This window comes from Lepidochelys olivacea (assembly GCF_965140295.1).
Source record: "Lepidochelys olivacea isolate rLepOli2 genome assembly, chromosome: 1".
Lineage (NCBI taxonomy): Eukaryota > Metazoa > Chordata > Testudines > Cheloniidae > Lepidochelys > Lepidochelys olivacea.
This window is the reverse complement of record NC_140411.1, coordinates 257,805,944-257,820,759: the sequence shown is the minus strand read 5'-3', so window position 1 is coordinate 257,820,759 and position 14,816 is coordinate 257,805,944. Positions and strand designations below refer to the sequence as shown.

The 14,816-nt window shown below is 46.9% G+C and overlaps 1 protein-coding gene across 3 annotated transcripts in view; it reads right to left on the bottom strand.

The window, feature by feature from the left end:
• LOC311532193 (apolipoprotein L6-like) overlaps nucleotides 1–14,816 on the bottom strand; it is a 59,263-nt gene that overhangs the window by 12,972 nt on the left and 31,475 nt on the right. The window lies entirely within an intron of this gene.

The following is a 14,816-nucleotide window of genomic DNA, read 5'->3' as shown; positions in this document are numbered from 1 at the left end:
GCTTTACCGACATCAGTGGGGGCTGGTCAGGAAAGGTTCATGACACATATTTAAGAACACAGGGCTGTTCAGAAAGCTGCAAGCAGGGACTTTCTTCCCCGACTGGTGGATTACCATTGCGGATGTTGAAATACCAATGGTCATCCCGGGTGACCCAGCCCTACCCCTTGCTCCAGTGGCTCAAGAAGCTGTACACTGGGCACCTCAATAGCACCAAGGAGTGCTTCAGCTGCAGGCTGAGCAGGTGCAGAATGACTGTTGAATGTGCCTTTGGATATTGGAAGGGTCACTGGCGCTCTCTACTCATGAGACTGGACCTCAATGAAAAAATATCCCAATGGTTATAGCTGCCTGCTGTGTCCTGCATAATATCTGTGAAGCAAAGGGAGCAAAGTTTCCAAGGAGTGAAGAGTAGAGGTGGAGCAGCTGTCCGGTGATTTTGAGCAGCTGGAGACCAGGTCTTCAAGAAGAACACAGTGCGGAGCTATTAGGCTCAGGGAAGCTTTGTAAGACCATTTTAATAGTGAGCCAGAGTAGTGTGTTGCTGTAGTGCGCTCTACCTGGCCTTGCTCTCCTGTAGCTCTGTTATGAACCCTTTGGTGAGTGCTGTGTGTGTAGTAAAATAACACGGCCAGTGCACCCATACTGTCTGTGAAGGATGGCAGCAGCATATGTTGTGATCAAATAAAAATGCATTTGTTTCCCAAAATAGATTTTTACTCCATAACAATGCAAATAGAAAAACATTTATAACTTAATAGAACATAACACATTAAGGGAAAAGAATGTATGAAGGGGAAAGAACAGTCATTTCCATCTCAGCTGCACATACACCAATCGTGTCTTTCACAGGTCAGTGTATGTGCGGCTGTGAATGTCTTTAATGTCCCCAAGGGGTGGAATGGTAGGGGTAGAGCAGCGGCCCCTTGTGCTGTGTGGAACATTTTTTTGGGGGGGGGGAGGGGGGCTGTAGGGAGATCCTGATATGCAGTTCTCTATGGAATGCAGAGGGAGGCGAGCATGGGATTGTGGAACCTGTAGGTCCACCAGAGTCTGCAGCATGTCTGTTTGCTGCCTGAGAAGCACTAGCATCTCCTGCGGCATGTCCCTCTCCTTTTCCTGCACCTCTCTCTGCACTCCCTGACTGTCTGGCCAGACTGTGCACAAGGGTGACCCTCCAAGCCCTATACTTGTTATCTGAAGCAGCGGAGGCTTGCAGGATTTTTTGGAACATGTCATCCTGAGTCCTCTTTCTCTTTGTCCTTATCTGGCTCAGCCGTTCTGCTGGTGTGGATGGAGTGACCCCGAAGGCCACATTTGCAGCTGCTGAAGATACAGTACACAGAGGTACCATTGTCAATGTATTCACGAGATAAACTGAAACTTAGGATACTGAACTCACTCCCCTTGATCCAGACAAGTTTTAAGCACTCCATTATCGCTTCTCCTTGGGGTTTATACAGCATGATGGCAGTCACAGCACCAGCCATGGTGAGTATGGCCCTGGGGTGGGGGACAAATTGGGGAAATTAGGGGAGATAGCTCACAGGCATGAGTATATGTGCATAGGGCAATTGAACTGAATACGGGCACCATTTTCCATAGGTGGAGCTGGATTTTAGCCGATATTTCAGTCCTGAGGGTAATGGAGGCTGAAAGGGAACAACTCCTGCAGATGTCCAGCTGCAGACCAAGGCAGTACGCTGCTAGCCTGTGTCCTGCAATGGTGCCTGCTGAAGTAATTGCTGAGTGGTGTGGGAAACTGTCCTACCGCAGTAGAAGAAATAAGGCAGTCTTCCCCAGAAACCTTCAGCAGAGGATTGCAGATTATCTGCAGGAAAGTTTCATCGAGATATCTACGGAGGATTTACAGGATATCCCAGTGCACATAAGCAAATTGTTCTGCGGGGGCCCCCTCTGCCTAACTCTAGAGGGGGATGAGAAGTGGATAGCAACTCTGACTCTGTTGTTTCACTACCTCTTCTAGCATAAGTAAAAAAGAGTAAATCAATGGATGTGTCCTGCCACTTTGGGGGTTCCATCTCTGTAATTTCTAAGCAAACCATATACTTACCAGAGGTTCCTTCCCCTGCATCAGGCTCATCCGTACTCAACTGTTAGGACTGGTTGGACTGCGCTGGAGTCAAAAACAGGTCCTGGGTCGCTGCGCTGCTGGATCCCCTGGTCATCTGTCTCCTGTATTCCACGTTCCTTCTCCCTGTTCATGGCGGGGGCCTCTGCCTTGGGGTCCTACAAAATATACACGGGGGCTCTTGGGGATGGTGGTGGGGTCTTGTCCAAGGATGGTGTGCAGCTCTTTGTAAAAGCGGCAGGTCTGTGGTTCCACAGCCAGTGCTTAATTTGTAATGAAAGAGGTGCCGGGGCTCAAGCAATTTTTTTATGTTCATAACTGATGCAGCAAGCCCAGAAGTGCTGGGGCTATGAACTGCCATGCCCAGAGGTGCCAGGGGCTCAGGCCTGGCACAAATTAAGTATTGTCCACACCAGAGTGATGGTTAGCCTCCCTTGCCTTCTGGTATGCCTGCCGCAGCTCCTTGGCTTTCACGCATCACTGCTGCTGGTCCCTGTCGTACCCCTTCTCCTCCATGCCTCAAGCGACCTGCTCGTAGATGTTGATATTTCTGTGGCTGGATCAGAGCTGTGCCTGTACGGCCTCTTCTCCTGACAGACCCATGAGATCCGACCCCCCCGTCCCCCATGTACTCCAGGCAGGAGCACGTCTGTAGCATGTAGCCAGCATGGTCAGTTGCCTGGTGAGCTCTCCAAGCCAGGCAAACAGGAAATGGAATTTCAAAAATTCACGGGGCTTTAAAGGGGAGGGGTGGCTTCCTGTGTACCTGGCTGCTGGACAGTGGAGTTCACAATGGTGACCAGAGCAGTCAAGGAGCGGCATTGTGGGGATACCTCCTGGAGGCCACCGACAACCAAGGTAAGTAACACAGTGTCTACACTGTCACTGCTTCGACCGAACTACATTGACCTAAACTCTCTGCTGATCATGGAGATGGAGTTAGTAAGTTACGTTGGCGGGAGCGAAATTTAGTGTAGACACCTCCAGAGTTAGGTCAACGTATGCTGCCTTGTGCCGACTTAACTCTATAGAGTAGACCAGGCCTTAGTACTGTTCCCAGCCCCGACGAAGAGCTCTGTGTGGCTCGAATGCTTCTCTCTCTCACCAACAGACATTGGTCCCATAAAAGAGATTACCTGAGCCACCTTGATACTCTGCTGTTGATAGGCTTGTAATGTGACCCTGCAATGCTATCCATGATATAAAGGTGTAATAGCCAGGATGGCCTGAAGCTGGTCACAGAATCATTTTATTTTAATAAAAAATTTCAATGTAAATGATTTTTTTTGTTTTTGCCCAAACGTTTTGGGGTTTTGCTGAAAAGCTGAACATGAAAAATATTTCCCTTTTCGGCATCTGCAAGCGAAGACACAACAAAACGAAATGAATTTTCTGGTTTTCATTTTTTTAATGAAAATTCAAAACAACTTGAGGAAAATGAACATTTTCCATGGAAATGTTTGTTTCTATGAAGAAAAAAATCTCAAACGAAAAATTTCAGCCAGCTCTACTAGCAATTCTGTCCTGAGTGTGGCCTTTACTGCATGCGTTCAGGAAGCCTGGATGTAGAGAAAAGACTCAAAAGGATGAGCATTGTGGATTCAGGGAATAAATCGAGAGGCAAAAGTGAGGTGCCAAGAACTATAGTGACCTCAGAAGAGTGAAGCTTTTGATGTCACCAGACCCAGAGATGACTTTATAGATTACAGATGAGTCTCTCTTCACAGTAACGTCATCACAAGAAAAGTTTGGACTGGGTGCAAATCACTTGGAATTAGTTCCCGCTGGCCCCTGTCCAAATACAATCGTATGGCTCACTGGTCCATAATTCTTAGGGGATCTCATGGCTCCTTTTTTACAGATAGGTCCCATCTTAGTAACTAAGGAACAGCTGTAGTTTCTAGAGCTAAATCTATGCCTTTGTTGTATCTTTGGAAGGATCCTGAGGTTAGAGCAGTGGACTGGGAGAACTGGGTTCTCTTCCTGGCTCTGCTAATGACCTTGTGCATGACCTTGAGCAAGTCATATAACCTCTCTGTGTGGCTCAGTTTCCATCTGTAAAATGGAGATGATAATGCAGTAATTGCCTTTCATAAGTGAAGTTTAATTCCTTAACGCTTGTAAAGTGCTTTGACATCCTCACAGAGAAGACGCCAGAAAGATGAAAAATATTACATGGTCATATCCCCCTTTTATTGCCAACAGAACCTTCCGACGCTGAGTACTGCCAATGAATTTCATTTGAGTTTCTCTAGTTGCTCTGTAATTTCCTTAAGGAGGCCAGTCCCTATCAAGTGTGGGTGATCCAGGAACGCTGCATCCTGTACCTTGCAGTAGAGCCCTGTGTGGGACTATTTTTTTAATCCCGCTGCCACTCCCACCTGCTCCCACATTATTCCTTGCATTTTTATCTCGCTCCCACCTGCAAAAACCTTCGATCTGGCAAATCCCGCAAGAGAGACAGGTTTTCCCTATGCTACTAAAAAACAAAACAAAACGCAGTCAGTTAACATATTATATATATAAACGTAATTCAGACACAATTTTTACCACTGAAATTATAAAACAAATCTTGCTTAAACCATGTAAAAATATTTTAACTCCTGTTAGAAAAGATACCAAATCTCTTTCGAGCCCTTGTTTAAATTTAAACATTAAAACCTTTATTTAAAAAAAAGAAAAACTTGCTTTACATCACTGAAAGTGTTTTCCTGCAAATTACCGTAGTCTGTTTTTTTTTTCTTGGCCCACCCAATCCTGCCCACAACAAAGCACATTTTACCCACTCCTGCTTTTATGACAGTGGATCCTGTGGGACCCACGAGATTCCCCGTCCCGCTGCAGGGCTCTTATCTTGCAGTGTCCCAGACATGTTTCTTGGAGTTGCCATTTTTGAGTTCCTGCCTCTCCCTTTTATAAAATGCCCAGCTACACACTGGAATGTTGCAGAAGTGAGAATCCAAAATGGCAGCTACTATCTGATAGCTCCTTTTGCTCTCGTGACGATCTTGTAACTTGTCCCCATCAGAGCACGATAGCTAATGCTGAATTGGAGAAGCAGCAATCTATATTTAAAGTCCTGCTAGCATGGGGCTCTTCCTACAGACATTGGTCATGCTTTAGTTAGCAATGGACCATAATCTGCACTCTTCTTCCCCACTGCCACACGGAGAATTCTTTAAAATCCCTGGCTCCTGCCATTGGGATTATCCTACTGTGATCTTGCTATGAATGAGGCTGCACTTATTGCATTACTCATCCAGAGCCACTAGGTGGCAGCAGGTCATGCCCAATAGGTTCAAGTTTGGGCTGAGCTCTAGGAACTTGCAGGATGTATGTATGAGCATGCAGCAGGCTCCTGTAATATAGATGATGGCATTATCTCTCTGTGTCTCTCACTTGCACCTCCCTCCTCCCCACTTGCCTAACATACAGGGTTGACTCTGAGGGAGAGTCCCAGTCAGAAGAACACTGATGATGACTTGGAGGCACAAGAGGAAAATAGAGGGACTCCTTAGGACTTTAAAGGGGAGAAGGGAAGGGAAGGGCTGGGGGGAGGGGTCACCAGTATTCTGCTTTGAACCGCAGAGCATCTGTTTGGTCCCAGCTAGTCAATGACCCATTGAGTCATGTATCCTGCCTCAGGGCTTGTCTACACTTAAAACGCTACAGCTGCAGCGTTTCAGTTTAGATGCTACCTATGCCGACAGGAAGGGTTCTTCCTTTGGCGCAGGTATTCCACCTTCCGGAGAGGCAGTAGCTAGGTCAATGGGAGAATTTTTTGTTGACCCAGCGCAGTCTACACCGGGGGTTAGGTTGGTACAGTAACTCCTCACTTAACGTTGTAGTTATGTTTCTGAAAAATGCAACTTTAAGTAAAACGACGAATCCAATTTTCCCATAAGATTTAACGTAAATGCAGGGAGTTAGTTTCCAAGGAAAAAATTTGGGGGCAGACAAAAGGCATTATATACTGTACTGTACTGTGGTTGGGAGGTACCCCTGGCTTACCCTACACAGGCACAGCCCGCTGCAGACAATGAGGTAGGCAAGGACACGAGGAAGCACCTTGCGCAGCAGCAGCGGCAGCTTCCCCCCCGGAAGAACAGGTGCCGACTTTGCCAGGGGATGCTCCAGGCCCGCCTCTTCCCCTCCCTGCTCCATTCCAGGCCCTCCTCTTCCCACCTCCATTCCACTTCCTCCCCAGAGCATGTCGCGTCCCCGCTCCTCACGCTTCCTCCCAGCGCTTCCCTGATGCCAAACAGCTGTTTGGCAATGCTTAGGACTTTCTGGGGGGTGGGGCGGAGGGGGAGGAGTGGGGAGACAGTGCTGTTTGGCGGTGGGGGAAGCACTGGGAGGGAGAGGGAGGAGGCGGAGAAGAGGGACTTGTGCAATGTTCCCTTGTAAAGTTGCTGTCCTTCCACAGAATCCTACAAGCAATAGACAGAGCAGGCAGCCAAACAACATTAGAAGGGAGCATTGCACAACTTTAAACAAGCATGTTCCCTAATGGAGCAGTGACGTAACTTCAAAACAACATTAAGCGGGAGGATGTTAAGTGAGGAGTTACTGTACAGATACGTCTCTCGGGGGTGGATTTTTCATATTCATCAGCACACTCTGTTATACAGCGTTATAATCATTAGCACTTATATACTGTGATTTACAAAGATGATCTAATCAGGTAGAATGTTTTTCCTGAGGGCTAGAAGCTATTTGGAATGATTTATGTCATGTCTCTTTAATTAGCCTAATGGATCTATCTAGATGCGTATGGTCCTCACAAACATTAATGGATTTTAGCCTTGTGAGATGGTCAAGTATTATCTCCATTTCACAGGTGGGGACCTGAGCCACAGAGAGATCAATGTGATAGAAAGGTTTTACTGGGTTTTTTAGGGTTTTACTTAGATTGTAAGCTCATTGGGCCAGAGAGTGTCTTTTTGTTTGGTGTTCATATAGTGCCTTGCACAATGGGGTCCATGTCTCTGACTGGGGTTCCTAGATGCTACCACAATACTAATAATTATTAATAATAGGCTGAGTTTGGGATGGAATCTTTACTCCGAGCAGAATGAAGCCTTTTTACCCATGAGTTATGTGGTTATCCCAGATGAGTGCTAATAAGACCTTTTATACCATATCACATGATCATGTATCTGTAATTGCCCCATATTTTTCAGGAAAACTTTGTTTTAAACAAGTTTAGAGTTACATAAAATGTTAATAGTTCTATATTCCTTTACTTGTCAAACCAGACTCCCTTTCATACCATGAGACCAACTTTTTGGACCTCAGAAGAAGAGGAAAATTAGAACAAATAGATTTTGGAAAAGTGTTTTATCTTCTTGAAAAGGAGGCTTTTCTGGCTTGCTTACACTATAACTCTTATTTTTAGCCCCAGTGGATCATGAGTTATCGGAGCTTTAAATCTCTCACTGTTCTAAAACAGAATATTGACCTGTCCCTGGCCTAGTGTCTGTGTAATTTGGGTGGAGGCGACTGGGCGGGAGGAGGACCTTTTGTGCCAGGTTGTTTTTTTAAAAAAAAAGTAGAGTAGCCTGGAGTGTTGTTAGATGTCCCAGCAAGATGGTTTAGTGAGCTGAGTGCAGGTGAGGTGGTCAAAAGTACATGATAAATTATACCAATCAGACAGCTGTCACCTAACACTCTATACTCCCCACCCTTAACGTAAATGTCCCCTTCCATATAGAAACTCTGAAATGAAATTGAGTCTTTGATTAGATCCAAAGTCTGGGTGGATGTTTACTGGCAGAAAATTGATGGCCAAAATTTAGTATGAGGTTATCATGGTGAATCATACAGTTCAACTTGGTTTATATTACAGAAAGTCAGTACAAAATTATATGCACATTTTACACCACACTTCTCCAGAGCAATTTTGTACCTGGGATTGACTCATGACGTCTGAAATGTGATATGTGGTGTAATAAGCTAGGCACAAGATAGGAAGCAAACTGTAATTTAGGGGACAGAAAGGATAGTCGGAGAAAGGTGACAGAAGGGTTACAAATATGAGTTTGTCTTGACCAACGTACTAGCGAAGCCCAACTGAAACTTGTCCTTACCCTCCAGCTAGCCTAGGGGAAACACCTTTAGCCTCAGTTTTAGGTGGTCAAGTTGTAGCTTAGGCTCCTGCCACTTTTCCTAGTCAAGACAAACCCTCTATGGCTATGAATTATTCAGAGATGTCATACACACCTCTTGAAGATACTTAGCTTGCCCTCCTCACTGTAGTATCTGTAACCCTCTCTGGAATTGTTTGTCCCTAACATATTACACTAAGCCTTTAGGGGGGTTACCCCTGGACTACAGCAGCAATGGCTACAGAAGCTCAGGGCTCTTTGCCTAGATTCCAGGGTGGAGATAAAACAAGCTACCAGAACCAATCTTAAGCCAAAACTCGGAGAGAAAGGGTTTGGTTACACTTTTGGGTTTTGGCTGTGTTTGGAGTATGGCAGGGAGAGAAGCATCACAGCCAGGGAGGACCCTTTTATCCTCCATGTTCCTAACCAAGGGAAGACTTTTGCTAGTCTACTTAGATGACCTCATCATCTTCGGAAAGCCCTTAAAGGACCATGAAACACATTTGCTAAAGGTCCTAGATTGTCTGCAGGAATGTGGCCTGAAATTATCACTGCACAAATGTGTTTTCTGCCAGACCACCATCAAATATGGGGGACACGTCATGTCTGAACCAGGAATATCTCCCAGGCCTGACAAAATAAGTGCTTTGGCTACTTGGTCTCAGACATGCAATTTAAGAAGCCTACTATTCTTTTTAGAATTATGTGGATACTGCTGCAGGTTCGTCAAGAGCTATTCATTAGTTGTGAGACCCCTGCGTGAACTAACACAGGGATATGCCCCTACCAGATCTGAGGGGACTGGCAAGAAAACATTTAAAGAAAAACCCTATTTTAAGGAGTTTCAACCTTTCAGAGCCCGATGAGACCCCAAATGTGACGAGACATTACAGCAGATCATCCAGTGCCTGACACAGGCCCTGGCTGGTACTAGCCTAGGGGTGGGCAAACTTTTTGGCCTGAGGGCCACATCGGGGTTCCGAAACTGTATGGAGGGCCGGGTAGGGAAGGCTGTACCCCCGCCCCCTATCCTCCCCCTCCCACTTCCCGATCCTGACTTCCCCCCTCAGAACCTCCGACCCATCCAAACCCTCTGCTCCCTGTCTCCTGATCGCCCCCACCCGGGACCCCCTGCCTGGGACCCCACCCCGTATTCAACCCCCCTACTCTCTGTCCCCTGACTGCCCCAACCCCTGTCCAAACTTCCACCCCCTGACAGGCCCCCCCGGGATTCCCACACCTATCCAATTGCCCCTGTTCCCCGTCCCCTGACCGCCCCCCCACAAACCTCCGCCCCATCCAACTGCTCCCTGTCCCCTGACTGCCCCCCCGGGACCCACTGCCCCTTATCCAACCCCCCCCTTATCCAACTAGCTGTAGTGGTCTGGAAGCAGTTCTTTATCAAGGAAATGATAAAGAGTTAAAACCCATTGCCTTTGCCAGCAGAAGTTTGAAAGTAGAGGAAAAAAAAACTATTCTGCTCACAAGTTGAAGTTTCTGGCATTGAAGTGGGCAGCAGTGAAAAAGTTTCATGACTATCTTTATGCAGCCAAGTTTCTGGTATGTACGAACAGCAACCTGTTATCCTATGTGCTAACATCAGCTAAGCTTCATGCTACTGGACACCGATGGCTTTCAGCATTGTCCCTTTATGACTTCAGCACCGGCTCAGTTTGAACGACACTAATGATGGTGCTGTGTCTTAGCACCTTCACACAGAACAGAACACACCAGATTTCTGGAGGACTATTCTTGACCCTGGTGTAAAGGCTATATGCCATATGCTAGTCTCTACAGACAAAACGACCACCAACCTGAAGAGGGCTGCCAACCAGCTGGGAGCCCCTCCAGAAGCTATCTCTATGGGTTAAGCCCATTTCACCCATTTGGATACAACTTCTTTACTGCAAGTCTGCCTAGAGAAAAGCTCAGAAAACCGACTTCAGTTTAAAAGACTTTATTCATACTCTGCAAAAGGGATTGTGAGAGTTATCAGTCAAGTCTCCTCACCAAGATGCACCCTTATTTTTTTTAAAAAATGGAGTAAGCTTACTCTAATAAATGGCCTATTATTTCGCATAAGCCAAGGTTAAATGGCCCCAAAGAAACAACTAGTGCTTCCTTTTAAACTGTGGAGTATTGTCCTACATTTCCTCCATTACGAAAATGAGCACTTGCGAGTAAACAAAACTCTTAACCTAGTAAAGTTCAGGTTCTGTTGGCCATGTATGGCTCATGAAGTGGAAAAACATTGCAAGGCTTGCTTTAGATGTACATGTAACCAGGATCTGAATGAATGCTTCCCTGACAGCTAGCTGGGAGAGGGAGAGACTTTGGGTGTGTTTATGTAAATACAGTTTGCTCCTGCATTGCTTATATATTCAGCAGATGGAGTGGTGTCAAAGTAATCAACTTTGGCTGGTGTTGGGTTACAAATCACTTACCAGCCACCAACAGTACCAGGAGGTGTGAGCCGGTATGACATTGTGCATCAACTATGAGAAAGAGACCGAGAGACTTTTTCCATTGGACCATATGAACCGGAACCATAAACTCACTGAACATTAAATCTCACCAAATGAGGGTAAATCCATCCTCATCATCGTATCCACTCATTATACTCCACACCTGCATACAGCCATTATATGAACAACATACTCCCATATCTCAATGTCTGTACTTTGACCCGTTAACCTTTTACCCTCAATCGGGGAGACTGCAGATTATGTATTTCTTATGCCATCTGTTCCTAAACCGAACTTTGCACCCCTTGATAATCTGTACCTTATTCCCTAATAACCAGAAACTTCTATGCTTAAACTCGGTACCGTTTTCTTTTTATTTCAACATCATCTTAATAAAATTATTAAATCTGAATTCAGGAGTGGTGAAATATGCTTACCAATGTTGTAATTGTAGTAGGAATACAGGAAAGCGGGACTGTGCTTAACCTGTCCCAAAATAAGAGGGTCACCCTCAGTTGAAAGAACCTCGTTAAGCCAGGGGCTCAAATGCCAGAGCTCTGTTAAAGAAAGAGGGGTGGGGCTAGGTGTCTTAGTCAAGAGGCTGAGAACCCTCCCCAAAAGTCCTTCCTGGACGGTTAAACCTGTTTCTCCCCACTGTTCAGAGAAAAAGCTAAATAGGCTTTATTAGGAGTTTCTTTGTTATTTTAAATGCTCAGTCGGAGCTGAAATCAGTTGTGGTAGGACTGTGTTTCTGCCCTGCCTGCTAAGAGCTAAAAATCATTGAGAGACTGATGTGCAGAGGTCACAGCAGAGAAGCAGGTGGCAGCAGTAGGTGATTGACAGTTGGCTGGTGAACGAGTGGCTGGTGAGGCGGAGAGGCACAGCGAGCAGCCAGCAGGGAGGCTGGCAGAGAGTGCCACAGCAGAGCCTTGCAGAGATGGGTGGTGAGCGAGTGCTCGAGCACTAACGTGCCTCTTTACCCTCCCATCACCCTGGGTGTGGTGGGGTGAACTCTGCAGATGCACCTCTGAACTCTGGGTCTTCACTGACCAAGTACAGCAACTGTGAGTGGGGTGCAGAGAAGGGTCAGGCACGTGAAAGGGACTTTTGGGTTCCTGGCCTTAAGAACCTGAGGGGAAAGGACACTGCCCAACTTATTTGGGGGTGGGTCTTTTGCTCATGGTTTTTGTTTATGAACCCTGTTTGCGGAGTTTTTCCAAATTAACACCCAGTTACTTCCCTCCTTTTATTAAAAGTTTCTTTTCTACACAGACTCTGTGCTTGCGAGTGGGGAAGTATTGCCTCTCAGAAGTGCCCAGGGGTGATGTGTCATTTTCCCAGGTTACTGGGTGGGGGCTCAAACCGGTTTTGTGTTGTATCGATGGAAAGGAACCCCTAGCTATTGAACCCGGCCCTGGTTGCTGCTGGCTCCAACTGTCAGAAGGGTTACATTCACAAAGAAAAACACTGCCAAAGATATCTTCCCCTTTAGTTAATATTACCAGCTGCGGACCCCTTGATCTCGTACACATGGACTTTTTAAGTTTGGAAAGTAATACTAAGAACATTGAAAACATACTCCTGGTAAAGGACCATTTCACCCAATACTTGCAGGCCTTCCCCACTGAGGACTAGAAAGCTGCCACCGTTGCAGAGGTGCTGTGGGAAAAGTTCTTTGTGCATTATTGATTGCCCTGTAGAATCCATTCAGATCCAGGAAAAGATTTCAGAAGTCAGCTTATTGAAGAACTATTGCAAATGACAGGAATGAGGAAATCCAAAACAACTCCTGCCATCCCCAAGAAGACCCTCAGCCAGAGAGATTTAATAGGACCTTGTTAAACATGTTAGGCACCCTGAACCCTAATCAAAAGTTCAAATGGAGTCAGCATGACAGCTTCTTAGTACCTGCCTAAAATCGCACAAGTAAAAACCCACTGGGTATTCCCCATGCCACCTAACATTTGGGAGAGAGGCAGACTGCCAGTGAACTTAGCCTTTGGAGTGTCTGCTGATGGAGCTTACTCTGAAATCTACCTCCAGTGTGTCATCCAACTAAGAAAGCATTAAAAAAGGCCTATAAAATAGCCACAGAAGCAGAAAAGAAAAAGGCAGAGAGTCCAACAAAAGCAAATAAAACAACTGTGTGAGGGATCAAACCCGCAAACCAGAGAGCAGATCCTGACACAAAATCTTGGGCTCCAGGAAAGACATAAGATTGCTGACCATTGCCAGGCTAAACCTACATCACAGAAGAGAAGGTGCCAGGCCTTCTTGTCTACAAAGTTTGGCCTGAGGAGGGGAGAGAACGTAGCAAGATTCTCCGCGGAAACCAACTGTTGCCCACTGGACAGCTAGACTCCAGTACTAACACGGCAGTACCAGCACCTGTCCAAAGACCTCCTGTTACTTGGAGCAGGAAGACAGCAAGTTAATCTCAGTCTCCAGTGCCATCTCTCAATATAGCTCATTCAGTGACAGCCAAGGGGAAACCTGTTGCTTCTAATGACGATAATAAGTATAGTTTCCCATGTGGGGAAATGGTTTATGAGCACATCAATCTGATGACGTTTGGAAGGAACAAGACTCATAATGAAATGAAAACCCTAGTTTCAACAAAACCTTACTGCTATAGGTAAGTTAAACCCTTTGGCTGAACATTTCATTTCACCACAAAATCAAGACGATATGGCCATGGTTATGGAGAAAAATCCTACTGAGGGAGAAGTTGCAGACCCAAGTGTGGAGCCTGAGGTGAGAAGTGCATGCCCTACTGCTGCCAAGGATACAGCTGTACCCGGACAGTCTGGTCAAGAGGTGAAACCTGTCATAAAGTTAATCTATGACTCCCCTGGTGTCTCCTTCAGTGTACTTCTCCCTGTGCTGTATAAGTGGGTGTCAGGAGCATGCTGTCCAATATTAAAACCCACTGTGTAGCGAGGGGGTGTGGCCTCCCTCCCAGACGGTTGGAGAGACAACTGTGAGAGCCCCATGGTGGGCAGAGCCAGGACACCCACGCCCACCTCGCCAGAAACAGAGGGATGGGACAGGAACTGGAAATCTAAAAGGCAGGCCCTTCAGCTTAGTTGGGGAGAAGCCGCCAGAGGAGAAGATGTCTCCCACCAGTTGCTGGAGTTCGGACCTGACAGCAAACATTACAGTGCCCGAGACCCGGAGTGACTATCAGAGCTGCTGGTCGCTGGAGACACCGAGAAGTTGCCATTAGCTGTTTATCCTAGCGAGGCGAACGACGACACTGGGACCCAGGTACACCCCCCTGAACAGGAGTGTAGGAATTAGCCCAGGGGAGCCGAATATAGTTCGGCTGTGTTGCTGACTGACATCCGACTAACGTTTTGTGGCTGAATTTCCCTGCTGACCCAGCGGTGGACCACTTCACCACTGCTAGGGCCCTGAACTGGGACCCAGTGTAGTCAGGCAGGCCCAGGTCCTCCTGCCACCCCACTCTAGGCCAAGAGACCTGTGTTTGTTTGGTGGTCTGCCAGAGCCAGGAACCCCAACTGTGTGCTGCCCCACCTGGGGCTTATAGACATTACTGCTCTACCCCGCCGACTGGCAGAGACCCCAGGTCTGGAACTGCACCCTCCCAGAGGCCTTGTAGCGAGGGGGCATGGCCTCCCTCCCAGATGGGTGGAGGGACAACTGCGACTGCCTTACACCATTAATGTTGTCCTCAGGTTGTAGTAGGACAGCGTATTTGTGTACATTAATGAAATTGAATTTACATATCATTTTAAATGTCTATTGAAATTTTTGATGGGAACATCAAGTTTTCCCAGGTGAGGGAGTGTGTAACCCCCTCTTGAATGGATTGTTCCGAACATGTTACACTGAGTGCCTAGGGCAGTGGTCTCCAAAGTGGGCTGCGCAAGACCATCCCTGAGGGTGTGCGGCAGGAGGAGCGCTGCCGGCACGCCTGCGGCAGCTCTTCTACCTTTGGTTCTGCGGCGGCAGGAAGCGAGCGCCTGCGGCAGCTCTTCTATGTAGCAGCTCCTCCCTTCTTTTTTCTTCGGTGGCACGCCTGCGTCAATTTTTTTTTCTCCTGGGGGTGCGCAATCAAAAAAGTTTGGAGACCACTGGTCTAGGGGACTTGCCTCTACACTACAGCAGCAGTGGCAACAGAGGATCAGG